The 16496-nt window shown below is 45.8% G+C and overlaps 1 long non-coding RNA gene across 1 annotated transcript in view; it reads left to right on the top strand.

Moving 5' to 3' along the window:
* The first annotated feature begins 580 nt into the window (after window positions 1-580).
* The window catches only part of LOC140387179 (uncharacterized), a 79433-nt gene continuing 63517 nt past the window's right edge, over window positions 581-16496 (top strand). Inside the window, exon 1 of the long non-coding RNA XR_011933769.1 lies at window positions 581-643. This is a non-coding gene — a long non-coding RNA (uncharacterized lncRNA). The remainder of the gene's footprint in view (window positions 644-16496) is intronic.

The raw sequence follows: 16496 nt of genomic DNA, 5'->3' as shown, positions 1-16496 counted from the left end.
TGGGAAAAGTGAATTTGGCCATTAAGTATTGTAACAGAGACACTTGGGAGATATTCCCTCTCTTCCAACCAGACTGCGAACAAGCAACATCTCGAATAACAATGCCTGACTATTTGGTTAAGAAAACCAGTGTGCAGCAATCTTTCATCTCTTGCCTTTTGCTGATGAGAAAAACAGAATCCCCGAGAAAACATAGCACTGAGGAATAATGTGTGCAGCATAGGTCGAATTGCGTGTGTGTTTCTCCAATGAAAGTGTGTGTGTGTGTTTGTGTGGTGCCCCCATCACTTGTTTCCTAACCATTTGTGTTAGTAGGACACCTGTATCAGTGGCACTGAGTGATGCCAGTTTTCAGGCGTGGCGTTCCAGTTGGTCTGGGTTAGTGTGCAACATTGCCAGTAGCTGCCATCTGTGCGCAGTGATTGCTGCACCTGCTTAACCACCCCTTTGACTCTGCCCTCTGAAGTTGAGACACCTGCAACCTAGCTTCAGTTCAGCAAGAGTGATTTTGATCAGAATGCATCATGAAGCTTCACTGGGAAAGCATATTGTCCACAGTGTGTTTGTCCCTTAATTTCTAATGACTTCGAAAGAACCCTATCAACAGGATTTATATTTTTTCTACTATTGGGCAACTACAAAGGTTAGATTTATGTGAGGTGCTGTAACAAGACTCAGTTCCCAGTTTGAAGTGAAGTTGGTTTATCACTCTCAGCGCCCGGCAATATAACGAAGCAATTTTGAATGTCCCATGTTAAACTGTCTATTAAGGTGGGTGTTAAAATCTCATGATATTATTTGGATAAGAGCTGAGAATTGTCCTGGTATGCTGACCAGCTTCACAAACAAGCAGCAAATGAACTGACCATTCATCCATCAGGCCAAAATAACGGTGAGATTTGCACAGTTGATATAAATTATAGAAAGTTAGAGTTGATCTAAACTGAAACAAGGAAGCCTGTTTTGAAACAACTACAGATTTTTGTATCGAAAATAAGACTGGATTAGTTGTCAGATTCTTCTAATCTTGCACTTTAACAGTATTAACTGCTTGTGAACCTCTCAGGCATTGAAAATTATCACAAATGCAGAGTCTCGTGCTTTCAGGTTTTAATTGTTCGATATTTCAATAATGTGAGATTTTAAATTTTAAAATATTTCTTTCCCCTTTTCTCACTCATTCAAATCTTTCTTTCCCTCTCATTATCTTTCTTTCTGCACCTGATTTGACATTGAATTCATAGAATCTCACGGTCAGAAGGAGACCATTCGGCTCATCGAGTCTGCACCGATCCACTGACAATTCCCCGTACCTGGGCCCACTCTCCCGTCGTATCCCAGTAACTCCACCTAACCTGCACATCTTTGGACTGTGGGAGGAAACAGGAGCATTTGGAAGAAACCCACGCAGACACGGGGAGAACGTGTAAACTCCATCCACCCAGTCACCCAAGGCCAGATTTGAACCCGAGTCCCTGGCACTGTGAGGCAGCAGTGCTAACGACGGCGTTTAACCTGCTGCCAACTGCTCTACACCTCTCTCATCTACTCTAATTTATACTTCCTTGTCAATTCGTGAACTGCTAATTTCACAATCTTTCAACGTGATTGAATAAAGGAGATGCAGCGTTGCATGCGTTGTTCACTCAGCCGTGGTGCAGTTTGCTTCACTATGTTATTATCAGCTGCATTTTGATGCAAGCTCGTAGACCTTGAAATGTTAATTGTCTTTCTCTCACCACCGATGCCGCTGGCCTTTTGGATATTTCCAGCATTTTTCCTTTTAGTGTTTAATTTAAATCCTTGAATGAAAACGCATCTTTAAACATAATGGACCCAAACTTGCTGGAGTAGGATATTACAAGCTCTCCATCTTCTCTTCTTCACAGGCAGTCCCTCAGGGATGACTTGTTTCCGCACTAAAAATTAGTTCTCATGTGACTAAGGAATCATAGAATCATAAAATTCCGATAGAGCAGAAGGAGGCTATTCGGTCCATCGAGTCTGCATCGACCCTCCACCTACCTAGCCCTCCACCTACCTAGGCCCAATCTCCTGCCCTATCCCCATAACCCCACCTAACCTTTTGGTCAATAAGAGGCAATTTAACATGGCCAATCAACCTAACCTGTACATCTTTGGACTGTGGGAGGAAACCTGAGCACCCGGAGGAAACTCACGCAGACACGGGGAGAATGTGCAAACTCCACACAGACAGTCACCCGTGTTTGCACTAAAGCTCGGGTCCCTGGCGCTGTGAGGCAGCAGTGCTCACCACTGTGCCATCGTGCCACCCGATGCGCAGCCTATAGTCTCTGTCACAGGTGGGGCAGGCGGTGGTCGAAGGAGTGTGTGAGTGGGATGCCCGAGCTGCCACACGCTCCTTTCGCTGTCGACACTTGGCTTCATCTTGCTCTCAGCGATGAAAATCAAGGTGTTCAGCTCCATATAAGGCAGCATTGGACCAGGAATTCCGAGGTGTCAGTGGGGGTGTTTCTCTTTTTCAAGGAGGCTTTACATATGTCCTTGAAGCATTTCCTCTGCCCTCCTGGGGCTTGCTTGCCGTGTCGAAGCTCTGTGTAGAGCGTTGTTTTTTTGTTTGTTCCTTAAGGTCTATGCCATTGATTGAACATTTTACCTCAGAACAATTTGCTAGAACTATGAACTGATATCTGCGTGGACAGGATAATTGAGTCTCTGAGACCTTTTGGCTGGAATTCTCCGTTTGTTCGCTGGCGACGGGATTCTCTGGTCCGGCTGGTAGTGCACCCACGCCCATGGATTTCCCGATGCCATAGGGTGGCTTCAATGGGAAATCCCATTGACAATGGCGGGGACAAAGAATCCCGCCGTCAGCGAACCGTGTGCCGGTTCCCGTCACCGGGAAACACACGGCTAGGACAGCAGAGAATCCAGCCCGTTAGCAATGAGGCCAACAATCTACAGCCTTAACCCTGCAGAATAAAGACAGAGACTGAGGATGCACAAGAGTCAAATCGGATACAGAACGAGAGATAAAGAAAATGAAAAGATAGATTTGATTAAGAGAGAGAGAAAGAGACAGCAAGATAAAGTAAGATTTTTTAAAAGTATAATGTCTATAATTGACTGCTTGCAGGAAAGAGACTCAATAGTTTAAGTTGTTTCCTTTCTGGGCTGGAGAGGTTGATTGCCATTGCATTAACTGTTGTCACATTGTTAAAAAGTACTCGTGAAGTCCTGCAGAGCCCTGGCTTTCTATGGCTTGGCAATTAATCTGCAAATCGAGCTAGTTATTAAAAATAATGGCAGGGGAGGGGAGGTGGGGGTGTTGGTGTTGAAGATGTTTTGCTGTTTGTGCAATGCGAGTAGGGGAGCTGGATTTCTACAATTTGCACCGTATCTCATAATCCCCTGAACTGGCTGGCTGACTTGCACATGAGTAACACCATTCATTGCAAACTTAGTGTTATTTTTAAAGGAGGATTTTGGCCAATAGCTGGCCTATTGTTCCCTCCACCACTTTGCAAAAGAATGTACGAAGACATCAGAGTTAGCATTGGGCACAAATAAGGTGCATTTTAGCTGTCCAGTTTGTATTTGTGTCTTTCCGGCATGAAGGTAAGAGAAGTTTAATGTAGCCATATTAAACACGACACAGATATTATCACCAAATTTCTTTGTATGAAATTGAAGCAGAATATTTTGGTATGTTAATTTTAGAGCTTTTTTTATGGAACGCTTTTGTTAAAGCTGGAGCTGTCACCAGATACTCAGCATCTATTGAAGTATTCAAGAATAGCATCACTTTCTTGTGTGATTTCTGACATTTATATTCTGTGTTTCCACATCTGCACATGAAGCACAAAAGCCCTGGACCTATGTACAGATTACATGCTTTGACTAACAAGGAATGAGTCAGTCACAGCGGCAGTACCACAAGTTTGCTTCACAGGCATTGGAATAAGATATACCATAAGGGATTTGTGTGAGCTTGTATTGCCCCCAAAAAATAGTTTAACTGCAAATAGGGCAATTAAAAAGTCCCTTGCAGACACAACCTACACCAGCTTGAGGGAACCTGACCATATTTGGAAGGTATCTTCGACACAGCAGTCACAGCTACTGCCGGGTGATGGACAGTTCAGACTATTTTCTTGAGATTTTCCAACAGTAACAGTTTTCTGAGTGTGGATAGATTGCTGAATTACACTGCAGGAGATTTGCCATTGACCTGGCTCCTTAAATTGCTGATCCCGTTCCTTTCTAATGTCCTGTCGCTTCCCAAATACATGTCTATTTTCTCTGCAACGCCATGTTGGAATCCCTCCAGACGGGTTTCCACCTCAGCACTGGAACATCGGCAGGAATTCTCCGGTCGTTGTAATTCGCTTTTCCCGCCGGCAGCACCCCCCCTCACCAGCGGGGTTTCCCGGCAGCGTGGGCCGGCTTCAATGGGAAATCCCATTGACAAGTGGCGGGAATACAGAATCTGTCGCCACTGAACGCCGCAACATCGAGAAACCCTCATCCGGCAGACTGGAGAATCCTGTCCATCACTTATAAATGTCACAGGTGATGTCCCATGTGGCAAAAGTAAATTATCCACCCGTGAATGACTCAACCTGTCTTGGGTCTTCAACGTCATCCTCCTCCAATGCCACTCTCTTATCATCCAGTCGCCTGATTCCATTCTTATCTAATTATAGCCAGATAATCACCTACAATGTCTTGTCTTTCCATCTCTGGTGTCCCTCAAGTGTTTGTCCTTTTACCTCTCCTGTTTCTCATTTACATGCTGCCCCCCTTGGCAACTACATCTGAAAACAGTCTAAGTTTCCACAAAGATGCTGCTGACACCAAACTCTATCTCTGAACACCTCCGCTGCCTCTAAATTGTCTGTCAATTTGGCTGACATCCAGTGCTGGATGATCAGAACGTTGCTCCAAGTAAATATTGGGAAGACTGAAGCCATTGACTTTGGCCACTGCCGCAAGCTCAGTTCAGTGATGACTGACCTGATCCCTCTCCTTGGCAACTGTGTGAGGCTGAGCCAGGCTGTTGCCAATCTTGGTATCATATTTCACCCCAATGTGTGCTTTTATTCAACATGTGTCCATGTGCCAAATCACTCCATGGCCTAGTCTCCTTCCTATCTCTGTAAAGTCCTCAAGCCCCACAACCCTCTCCTCCAACTCTTAGAACATAGAAAAATACAGCACAGAACAGGCCCTTCGGCCCACGATGTTGTGCCGAACCTTTGTCCTAGATTAATCATAGATTATCATAGAATTTACAGTGCAGAAGGAGGCCATTCGGCCCATTGAGTCTACACCGGCTCTTGGAAAGAGCACCCTACCCATAGTCAACACCTCCACCCAACACTAAGGGCAATTTTGGACACTAAGGGCAATTTATCATGGCCAATCCACCTAACCTGCACAACTCTTGAACCTCCAATTTTAATTGCTCCTCTAATGGTGGTTATGGCTTCAGCTGCCGGGGCCCTATGCTCTGGAATTTCTTGCTTGAACCTCTTAGCCCTGCTAGCTCTCTTTCCTCGCTTCTTAAAACCTAACTGTAAGTAATTTTTGGTTCTCTGCCCTAGTACCTCTTTAATTGGCTCAGTGTCATATTTTACTTTATATCATTGGGCCATACGATAACAGAGGCGCGACATCAGTACACAACTTGCTGCTGTCATTTCAATTGAACACAGTGTAAGAATGTTCTTTCATTCATCCCAGTGCAAAACTTTTGAACATCTTTGGCAGGTCGTTGGGAATAACTTATCTGCCAATTGTCTCTCATCCAGGTCAGGGGGCTGACAGTATTCCATTATATTCACAGAATCACAGAGTTGTTACGGGCAGAAGGAGGCCATTTGTCCCATCATTTCTATACTGGCTCTCCAAACAAGCACCATGACTCAGTGCCATTGCCTGCCTTTCCCCCATACTCCTGCACATTGTTTCTATTCAAGTAAAGCATCTAATGCCCTCTTGAAGCCTCAATTGAACCTGCCTCCACCACACTTACTGGCAGCACATTCCAGACCCAAATCACTCACTATGTGAAAATGTTTTTTCTCACATCACATTTGTTTCTTTTGTAAATTACTTTAAATTTATCCCCGCTCCTTCTTGATCCTTTTACGAGCGGGAACCGTTTCTCCCTATCCACTCTTTCCAGCCCCCTCATGATTTTGAACATCTCTATCAAATCTCCTCTCACCTTTCTTCTCGCCAAGGAGAACAGTCCCAACCTCTCCACTCTATTCCTGAATTGTTCTTTGTAGAGAGGCTTTAGGGACTCAGGAAATGAGCCACCCTCTGCATAATACCTAACGTTTGAACTGCTCTTAAGTCACAATATTTATATGACTTGTTCAGTTAAGCTCATAGAATCAGAGAATCACTACAATGCGGAAGAAGGCCATTCAGCCCAAAGTGCAACCCCCCCCACCCGCCCCCCCCACCCTATCCCCGTAACCTGGTATATCCCCCACTTAATCTTTATGGACGCTAAGGAGCAATTTAGCATGGCCAATCACCTAATTTGCACACCTTTGGACTGTGGAAAGAAACCAGAGCATCCGGAGGAAGCCCATGAAGACACGGGCAGAACGTGAAAACCCCACAAAGACAGTGCCCCAAGGCCAGAATTGAACCCGGGCCCCGGGCGCTGTGAGGCAGCAGTACTAACCACTGTGCTGCGTTGTCTATGATGACTCCCAGACTGTTGACAGTAAGGCATTTGACAATGATAATGCCTTTGAATCTCAAGGTAGCACAATTCTTTTGTTGGAAACGGCCATTGACTGGCACTTGTGTGGCGTGTTTGTTACTTGACCAAATGTGACGTTGCCCAGGTCATACTGGAGCTAGCATGGGCGGCATCAGATCCGATAAATTGCGAATGAAACTGAATCCTGTGCTATTATTCACTAATAACCCCATGGCTGATCTTACAGACTTTGTCTCCTACCAGTATGATCATGAAGTGATGCATCTGCTGCAGGTAGATTGGTGAGGACAATGTTAATTAGGCTTTATTCCTCTTCTCAGCTACCTCATGCCCTGCTGCAGGCACAATCTGCTGGCTATGTCCCTCAGAGCTCGGCCAGCTTGGGCAGTAATGGTGCTACTGAGCCACTCTTGTTAACAGACATTGTAATCCTCAGCCAGAACATATTCTGTGCCTTTGCTCCCCTCAGTGTTTCTTTCAAATAGTGTTCAATGTGGAGGAGCACTTATTCGTCAGTTGAGGAGGCCGGTAATTGGCAGGAGATTTCCTTTCCCATGTTTGTCTTGTCGCGTTGAAATTTCATGAATACCATTTTGCTGCCACCTCTCGGGGGGGCCTGTCATGCTCATGGAATGCTGGCCGAAAGGTAAGATTCTGAGAGTATGACTAGATCAAGCTGCAGAAAGATAGAAAATGTGGAATTTCTGTACAATTCTGCCAGTGTCTGCGGACAGAGAAACAGTTAGTGTTTCAGGTTGCTGACCTTCATCGAACTGTTATTTTGCAAGTCTGTGGATGGATTTTGGCACAAGTCCCCAGGTTTGTTAGGAAGACATTGGCAGAGTTGTCCTTGCTGCCGCGTGGGTGTTGATGCCCTGTCCAAATCCAATGCCTTCGTCAATGCTGGGTGGTCCTCCTCTCATTATACTCTGTCATAGCTCCCCCTCAGAACGGAGTGGTGTGCCAGCCTATTTCAGAGGACAGCTGAGTCAATCACACTGCCATGGAACTAGAGTCACAAATGGGCCAGGTGAGCTTTTCTGACTGCCCAAAGTTACTGTGGGAGTGACGTGGCCACCTGTTCTAATATCTCCCTCTGTGGCTCTGTCAAAATTTGTTTGATGATTGCTCCTGTGAAGCACTTTGGTGTTTTTCGCTGCATTAAAGACAAGGCATATATTCAAGTTAAAAGAAAATTACTGCTGATACTGGAATCTGAAACAAAAGCAGAAAATGCTGGACAATCTCAGCAGGTCTGACAAAGAGTCATCCAGACTCGAAACATTAGCTCCGTTCTCTCTCCACAGATGCTGTCAGACCCGCTGAGATTGTCCGGTATTTTCTGTTTTTGTTGTATAATCAAGTTGTTATTTTTTTTGCCAGTCTTACAAGGGAACCACAGCACCTGAATCCTCAAAGGTTATTTATGTGAAATCTGTTGAATGTTTCAGGACTAAATAGAGAGCCCTTGTCTGTTAATCCTGTGACTGGTCTTATTATGTGTTTTCACAAAACATTCATGTCTTCAGTAGGCAGCATAATGTGAACATAGAATTAGGAACAGGAGGAAGCCACTCGGCCCTTCAAGCCTGCTCTGCCATTCAATAAGATCATGGCTGATATGAATGTAACCTCAACTCCACATTCCTGCTAACCCCTGATAACCTTTCACACACCCACCCTTGCTATCAAGAATCTATCCACCTCTGCCTTAAAAATATTCAAAGGTTCTGCTTCAACTGCCTTTCAAGGACGAGAGTTCCAAAGACTCACGACCCTCTGAAGGAAAATAATTCTCCTCATTTCTGTCCTAAATGGATGACCCCTTATTTTTAAACAGTGACCCCTAGTTCTAGATTCTCCGACAAGAGGAGAAATCCTCCCCACATCCACGCTGTCAATACCCCTCAGGACCTTCTGTGTGTCAATCAAGGCACCACATACTCTTCTGAGCTCCAATGGATACAAACTTAACCTCTCCTACCTTTCCCTGATAAGGCAACCCACCCATTCAGGTATTAGTCTAATAAACCTTCTCTGAACCGCGTCCAACACATTTACATCTTTCCTTAAATAAGGAGACCAATACTGTACACAATACTTCAGACGTGGTCTCAGCAGTGCCCAGTAAAACTGAAGCACAACCTCCCTACTTTTGTACTTCGCAGACAATGAAGTACTTTGGAAGTGTAGTTGCTGTTGAAATGTAGGAAAGCAGAGACTTCAGGTCAGCACCAAATGTCAAAGCACATACGTGGCACAGCTTGTTGTCGTCTACTTCCTGGAACTCGGTCAAAGGAAAACTTACTTTTGTAACCCACAGAATGGAACAGGAGGCTGTAAAATGGATTTTATGAGGGACATGGACAGGGTGGTTAGAAAGCAGCTATTCCTCTTATTTGAAGGGTCACTAAAAAGGGGCATAATTTTGAGGTGAAAGGCAGGAGGTTTCGAGGGGAGTTGAGGAAATATATTTTTCACCTGGAGTGAAGTGGGGAATCTGGAATACATTGCTTGGGAGGTAAGTTGAGGCAGCAAACCTCAAATAATTGAGGGTAGGACAGTTGAGGAGCAATGGCAGATGTTCAGGGAGATACTAAATACCTCTCAATTAAAATATATTCCTGAGGGGAAGTGGAATTGTAAAAGGGAGAAAAACGCTCCATGGCTAAACAAGGAAGTCAAGGAAGACATAAAGGCAAAACTAGGGCATACCATGCTGCAAAAGCTAGTGGTAAGCTGGAGGATTGGGAGACCTTTAAGATTCAGCAAAGGCTACTAAAAATAAAATCAAAAGAGCAAGATGAACTACAAAAGGAAACTAGCAGAAAACACAAACACTGATACCATAAATATATAAAGAGGAAGAGAATAGCTAAAGTTAATGTTGGCTGATTAGAGGACGATACCGGTGAGGTAATAATGGGGAACGGAGAGATTGCAGAGGCACTGGACCAATATTTTGCCTCTGTCTTCACGGTAGAGGACAATAAAAAAATTCCCCAAACTGCAGTTAATGCAGAGGAATTTGGTGTAATAATGTTGCACCAAAGATATAAAGATATTGAATAAACTAATGGGATTAACGGCAGATAGGTCTCCGGGACCTGATGGCCTGCACTGTAGCACATTAAAGGAGAGGGAAAGCAGAGACAGTAGATGCATTGGTTATGATATTTCAAAATTCCCTGAATTATGGAAAGATCTCAGTGGACTAGAAACACACTAATGGAATGCCCCTATACAAAAAGGGAGAGAAGCAAAAAGTAGGAAACTATAGACCAGTTAGCTTGACCTCTGTGTTGGGGAAGGTGCTGGAATCAATTATTAAAGTGGAAAGACAAAGCTCAATCCACCATTATCAGCATGGTTTTATGAAGGGTAAGTCATGCTTGACAAACTTGCTTGAGTTCATTGAGGAAGTAACCAGCAAGATGGATAATGGGGAACCTGTGGATACAGTGTATATAGACTTCCAGAAGGCATTTGACAAGATGCTGCATAAAAGACTGATCCAGAAGGTGAGATCACAGGGAATTGGAGGTAGAGTACTAGATTTGAGTGATGATTGGCTGACTGACAGAAAGCAGAGGGTCGGGATAAATGGGTCCTTCTCTGACTGGTGAACTGTAACTAGTAAGGGGGCCACAGGGGTCAGTCCTCAGACCTCAACTGTTCACAATCTACATAACTGATCTACAAGCAGGGACAGAGTGAAACATGGCAAAATTTGCAGTTGATACAAAAAGAGGTGAGAAAGAAGGCAGTGGCGAGAAGATAAAGGGTTGGATTCTACGTCAGCGGGATTCTCCGCTTCACCAGCAGAGAATCCCGCCCAAGGAGTTCACAGACAGATATAGATAGGCTAGGAGAATGGGCCAAAATTTGGCAGATGGAATTTAATGTGGATAAGTGTGAGGTTACCTATTTTGGACAATGGAATAGAATGGGAAATTAGTATCTAAATGGAAAGCAGATTCAAAATGCATCTGGGCAGAGGGATCTGGATGTCTTGTTCATGAATCGCAGGAAGTCGGTATGCAGGTACAGCATGTACTAAAAAAGGCAAATGGAATTTTAGCGTTTATTGCAAAAGGACTGGAGTATAAAAGTAGAGAAGTGTTTTTGCAATTGTATAGAGTGTTGGTGAGACCACATCTGGAGTATTGTTTCCAGTTTTGGTCTCCATATCTTAGAAAGGATGTGGTGGCATTGGAGGCAGTTCAGAGGAGGTTCACCAGATTGATTCCGGGGATGAAAGGGTTGACGTATGAGAAGAGATTAAACAGTTTGGGCTTATACTTGCTGGAGTTTAGAAGAATGCGAGGGGATCAGATCGAGGTGTATAAAATGCTAAAAGGGATTGATACAGTAAATGTAGACCAAATGTTCCCCCTTGTAGGGCAGTCGAGATGGAGAGGTCACAGATTTAGGTACAGAGGTGGTATTTTTAGAACTGAGATGAGGAGCAACTACTTCTCACAGAGGGTGGTGAATTTCTGGAACTTGCTGTCCTATAGTGCAGTGGAGTCTGAATCATTAAATGGTTTCACGAAGGAGATAGATTTATTTCTGTTTTTCAAACTGGGTTAAAGGGATATGGGCAACAGGTAGGGAGGTGGATTTGAGACCAGGAAGAGATCAGCCATGATCTGATTGAATGGCGGAGCAGGCACAAAGGGCTGAATTGCCGACTTCTGCTCCTAATTCCTATGTTCCTAAACCTCACAATCTTTAAAAGGTACTTGGACGGGCACATGAAATGTCATAACATCCAAGGCTACGGCCCAAGTGCTGGAAAGTGGGATTAGTGTAGATTTGTCAGTGCTTGCTTGCTGGGCCATAGGGCCTCTTCTGTATTGTATGTTTCTATGATTCCATAAAAGAATCCTGTTCAAGAGCAGTAGCTATCTCAAAGCCAGTGGCTGGAACGAAAAGTATCGTACTTCTGAACTTGGAATTACTATGAGCTTCCTCCATTGTAAAGTCACCAGATTATGTTTGCTGCTCTCTCTCTGCTTGGGTATTTTGACAGTTCACCATATTGGATGGTGTTCACTCTGCAGTGTCTGTAAACAAACACCATTCCTCTTCACCAACTAAGCTCTGGTCCTGTTCTCGCTGAGCGCAATCAGTGTTCCTGATTATTACTGCAAAGCTGGACTAGTGCCAATTATGTTAAAGGTTCCAAGAGCTAGAATCGTTTCAAAGACAGAATACTGTGATTGCCAGAAACCTGAAATAAAAACAGAAAATGCTGGAAATACTCAGCAGGTCTGGAATCATCTGTGCTGAGAAAAACAGAGTTAATGTTTCGAGTCCATAGGGCTCTCCTAAAGAAGAAGGCACCTCGAAACGTTAACTCTATTTTGACTTGCTGAGTTTATCCAGCACTTTTTGTCTTTATTTCAAAAGTTCTGTTTCTCTTTCCACAGATGCTGCCTGTCCAGCTGATTATTTCCAATATTTTCTGCTTTTATATAAGGAAGGTAAAATTTCCTGGTCACCTGATTGCCACAGCTATTATACAGAAAGTTTAGGCGCCAGTGTATTAAGTGGGTGAACACCACTTAAGCGCTTAAGTGTCTTAAGGCTGAATGTCTTTGATGTAAAGAGATGCCATCTGCTCCATGCTCCTTCTGGCTCTGCTTTGGCCTACAAATGCTTTCAGGCTTGAGGATATTTCTGCAGATACTGCTGTAGCTCCTGATTTCATTAGGCCTGCAAAACCTATGTACAAATTACCCACAAGACCATGCAGTAATTGCAGGACTGGCTACCGCAAGGATTCGGGTCTGTGCAAACCAGGCAGTGATTCAGAACATTGCAGCTGAAAAGGTGACCCAATAGTAGGAATGAAAATAGTGGCATGATGTGCATGTGGTAATCTACAATGACGACTTGTATTTAGAGAGCACTTACCAAGGTGCTTCACAAACAAAGTTAGCAAACAAAATTTAACATCAAGCCACATAAAGAAATATTAGGGCAACTAAACAGAAGCTTGGTCAAAGAGGTAGGATTTATGGAACTTCTTTAAGGGAAGAAAGGCAGAGAGGCTTATGGAGAAAATTCCAGAGTATAGGACAGAGGCAGCTGAAGTCATGGCTGCTAATGGGGGACTAATGAAAATCGATGATGACCGAGAGGCTAGTATTGGAAGAGTGTAGAGATTCTTGGAGAGATTAGGGCCAAGGAAGTTACAAAAATAGGCAAAGGTATGGAGGGATGTGAATGCAAATGAGAATTTTAAAATTTGCCTCCAGACCATGGGGGACAAACGAGAGGATCGTGCTTCCATTGCCTTTACAAAGAGGCTCTATGACTGCGTAACTCCCTGCATTTCCTCTCCCTGCAGCTTTCCATTATGTCCTCAATTCTTGTGCTTTGGCATGCAGTGGCGATGGGCGTGGGGCTGTGTGCCCCGAATCAGTGGATGCAAGATATAGCATTGTCTGCAAGTTTCTTGGAGAACTGATCCTCCATGGTTCTACCCATTGACGAATTGTAGTGGATATCTGACTCAAGGGGCGGGATTCTCCCCTACCCGCTGGGAAGTCTCCGCACCTTTAGGGGCCAAACCCTCACCTTGAGGGGCTAGGCCCACGCCGGAGCGGTTTCTGCTCCACCGGCTGGCGGGAAAGGCCTTTGGTGCCACGCCAGCCGGGGCCGAAAGGTCTTCGCGGGGCGACGCGGGTCCGCGCATGCGCCGGAGCGTCAGTGGCTGCTGACGTCATCCCCGCGCATGCGCAGGGGAGGGGGTCTCTTTCGCCACCGCCATAGTGAAGACCATGGCGAAGGCGGAAGAAAAAGAGTGCACAGGCCTGCCCGCGGATCGGTGGGCCCTGATCGCGAGCCAGGCAACCGTGGGGGCACCCCCCGGGGCCAGATCGCCCCGCGCCCCCCCCCAGGACCCCGGTGCCCGCCCGCACCGCCTTGTCCCGCCGTTCAATAGGTGGTTTATTCCACGCTGGCGGGCCAGGCATTCCAGAAGCGGGACTTCGGCCCATCGCTGGCCGGAGAATCGGCGGGGGTGGGCCCGCCGACCGGCGCGCCGCGATTCCCGCTCCCGCCGAATCTCTGGTGGCGGAGACTTCGGGACACGGCGGGGGCAGGATTCACGCCAGCCCCCGGTGATTCTCCGACCCGGCGGGGGGGGTCGGAGAATCCCGCCCAAGAAGTCTCACAGCACATATACTGAACCAAAACATCTTCTCAATGTGACAGCTTCTTCCAAGGCCTCTGCAAAAAGGTCTCCAACTTTGCAACACTCAATGGCAACAGGTGACGCAAACCTTCATGAACAAAACCCTGTTTCTCTTAATCTTAGGCCCACCACATCACCTTGTGCAGCATTACCATCCCATTAATCAGAGGGATGCAAGGAATGAGGGGGAGTATCGGAAGCACTTTGAGTCCCCTTTCAAGTGCTCTTGCTGAAGCAATGGCGCTCCTGGAATTATTTGGAGGTATTTTGAAACTGACTGCAAGGCTGTGGATAGGTATCCAGCTGGACAGGAGAGCACCAGGAGACAAAGAAGCTGGCATTTGTGGCACAATCTATTTGTGGTCGCAGCAGTACCATTTATGTGATAGGAACAAGCATGATTCTGGAGGCTGTGTAGACCGGCAGTGCTTTTCCCATGAACCATTGCTGTTAGAACATGTCTTACTGTCCTGTTACCTCTTCCTCCCAACTCCAGTGTGTGTTGCAGATAAAGACAAGACCATTATCATTAAGATTTCAGGGACTTCAAGTTCAAACTGAACAAAGCTCTAGCATGCTGCGCACTCTTAGATTGCATCAAATAGAATGACAGTAAGATGATTATAATGTGCATTGTGGAACAGAGATTATACTTTATTCAATTGCATGTCTGACGAGTGGTTTAGCGATCCTGTATTCTATGATCCATTTTTGAATTGTCACTTACAATTATGCCAGTAGAACATACTAGCTTCATCAGTTTTATTCCTTTACTGGCCGGGATTCTTCAATCATCGGGATTCACTTTTCCTGTTGGCAGTGCACCCTCGCCCCCGTGGCTTTCCCAGTGGCATGGGGTGGCTTCAATGGGAAATCCCATTGACAAGCAGCGGGAAGAGAGCACCCCACCGCCTGCGAATGGCGTGATGCTGTGATGTACGAGGCTGAGGGACCATTGTCTCTTTTTATATTCACCATGTTCAGCTCTTTTAGGGTCCGCCTTCTCTCATTTATATCCTCACCCATTCATAAATGTTGGCACCTTGGAGGTAATTTTGCCGAATGGGAAACCCACATTGGTTTTCCATACCACCAGGACATAACATCAGCCTGGCACTCAATCTCAACAATTTCCCCATTAGTGGGTTAGATTAAATTTGTTCCCAACTCTTCATGTGAAGGCGTTATTCTTTTATTCAATTAAAAACCACGAGCGGGATTCTCCGTCGGTGGGATATTCCGCTTCGCTGGCAGTGCACCCAAGCCTGCGGGTTTCCCGATGGCGTGGAGGTGGCCATAATGGTAAACCCCATTGGTCGGCTGTGGGAACGGAGAATTACACTGCCGTTAAACGGGGCTGGCGGGATGGAGAAACCCGCCCATGATCTTTGTTAGCCATGGCTTTGGAAACAAAGCTCACCCAATACCATGTGATGAATAAAATATGATGCTGCCTCGGGCAGGGAACTGCTTCTGTCACAATCGCCTTAATGTCTTTCTTGATGCCATTGAATTTCTTTTCATTTCAAACATGCCATTGACAGAGCTTGTCACCTCCTCCTGTGCAGTGGTAGTGGCCCTTAGTTACTACATAACGTTAAATATTAATCCTAATATTTGCATTGCTGATCCAGCATTTCATCCACAAGTATAGGCAGAGTAGGGGCAGTGAAACACACTTTCCTGTTTGTTTCAGTAGCAGCTATAATCACTCTGTTGCATGGGAATATAATTATTGTTAAATGACAAAATACCATTTTTGTACAATCAGGGGAGTTCTTCAGAGAAGAAGAAGGTTTATTTCCAACACTTTAAGTACATGGCTCCCAGTGATATCCAGCTGGGTGAGTACTCGGCTGGCCCCCGAATGGCCGGCTTTATATGCAGAAGTGATTAAGCTTCCCCGCCCCCTCAGCAGGGAAGCAAGTACCCTGCAAATGACTTGGGAATACGATTGTCTCACCCTGTAAGTTCCCTACGGGTTCAGGTTTTGACCATCCCTCGCCCCAATGTCCGAAGGGCTCACCAAAGGCCGTGGACAAGGAGGAGGAGAAGCAGAAGAAGGGGAAGGGTGAGAAACTTGCTTTGGCTCAGGCCTTACACCCTGTGTCTGAGGCACTGGGTCCAACGGCGAATTACGGGTCTGGGAATGCTGTCTCCGACAGGAGCGCTGCAGCGGGACTACGGCAGGAGGTGGCTGCACAGCCGAGTCTACCTCAGAAGCTGCAGAAGGCTGTGTGTCCATCTCAGAATCCAAAGAAGCTTCATCCCATGGTCTTGAGTTGAGGCATTCACAGGGTGCCGCAGTGGGCCAGTCCAACAGTGGGACCGGACAATCCGGAACGGGACACATATCAGGAACTGGAAGTAGGGGTGGCCTCTGCGACCGAAGGTGATCCAGGTGGCACCTCAACAGCTGGCCGCTGACATGAACCTGGTAGGAGACCGGTCCAGTCTGACGGGAAATAGTCCCCAAGAGCCAGCATGTTCCGATGGCAAAATTCCAGATGAACAACTTGTCTTCTGGAGCAAAATGTCAGGGTGGAAATTGCGGAGCGGGGC

This window comes from Scyliorhinus torazame, chromosome 12 (assembly GCF_047496885.1).
Source record: "Scyliorhinus torazame isolate Kashiwa2021f chromosome 12, sScyTor2.1, whole genome shotgun sequence".
NCBI classification, from domain to species: Eukaryota; Metazoa; Chordata; class Chondrichthyes; order Carcharhiniformes; family Scyliorhinidae; genus Scyliorhinus; species Scyliorhinus torazame.
This window is presented reverse-complemented; position numbering and strand designations above follow the sequence as displayed.